This window comes from Egretta garzetta, unplaced genomic scaffold, assembly GCF_000687185.1.
Source record: "Egretta garzetta isolate BGI_Z169 unplaced genomic scaffold, ASM68718v1 scaffold211, whole genome shotgun sequence".
NCBI lineage: Eukaryota > Metazoa > Chordata > Aves > Pelecaniformes > Ardeidae > Egretta > Egretta garzetta.
Window position 1 is genome coordinate 982,690 of NW_009258673.1, and position 1,291 is coordinate 983,980.

The following is a 1,291-nucleotide window of genomic DNA, read 5'->3' on the forward strand; positions in this document are numbered from 1 at the left end:
TGCCGGCAGCCGGCCCGGCGCTGCTCAGCCCCTCGCTCGGCCGCCGGTGCCACTCCTGGCCTTTGTCCACAGCCAGACACCCAGCAAAACAAAAGCAAATTCCCCGGCAGCTGAAGGTGCCATTTTTACAGCTCAGCTGAACAAGGAAGTATTTTTTGATCTCTTAAAAATCCTGAATATTATCTGACAGTTTATCTTGTTTCTCGCATCCGTGTCTTTGCAGCAACGCCAGCTCATTTACATGTGTATTGCGCCTGCCTCCACGGGTGCTGAGGTCAATTGAAACTCAAGAAAAGAGGAGAAATTTATGCAAAACTGTTGATTGCATTTGTATGTAATGAAATCATCCAATATTCATCTGACTATAGACTCTAATCTGAAAGGAGAAGTGAAGGACATAAGAGTCACTGGAAAGCAATAATGAGCTTCTGTAGTGATTAAAAAAGCACTTGAGCTTTCTGAAAATCCAGCCAGAAATCGTGTCTAATCAACACGGAATATAGGAGGCAGAGATTACATTGATACATTTTGCAAAGCTCACTGTTGAAAATGTATGCGAGCTGTAAACTCTGACATGCCATCCATGGTCTGTTTTATACAAATCCGGGCGGCACACAATCAGCGCCCGGGCTCGTCCCTGGCACAAAGCAATCTTGGTGTCTCTGCTCGATGACTCACAAGGAGCGCAATCACATCTATTTTGAAGAGCAATGTTGGTTTTTAACTATGTCGAGAGCTTCCAGCTTCCTCGGAGTTTTTCCTTCCTTTTGCCACCACTCCACGTTTCCCTGTGGCCGGGCGGGGAAGGGTGCGGGTCTCTGCCTGGGATGCGCCCAGGGGCACCATGTGTGCTGGGGGTACAACTCCCTCAGGGACCACCAACCCACCGGGGCACGGCGGTGCTTGCCAGGCAGGAACCCACCGGTGCCCTGGATCCATGTGCTGTTGGGAAAGGGCTCCTGGCGAGCGCGGCAGGGTGCAGAGAGCCCAGGGCACAGCTTGAGAGGGTCCAGCCACAGCCCTCCCTCACCCCCCCCAGCTCTGCCCTGCACCACCCAGTGGCGTTTTCTGCTGAGGCCAAACTGGTGGCCAAAGTGGCATCACTGGCATCAGATCCACGTTACACCCAGCCCAACCATTTTCTGGCTCAGGGTCCCTTTCCCTCCTGTGTTATTCGGTGCAGCTGGAGCTCCTTCCCCACCCGCCAACAGCATCAGCTGCAGCTTCTTATCAGCTCTGGGTACAATCTAGGCTGGGGCCCAGTGAGATGTTCCCGCGGATGGGGGGGGGG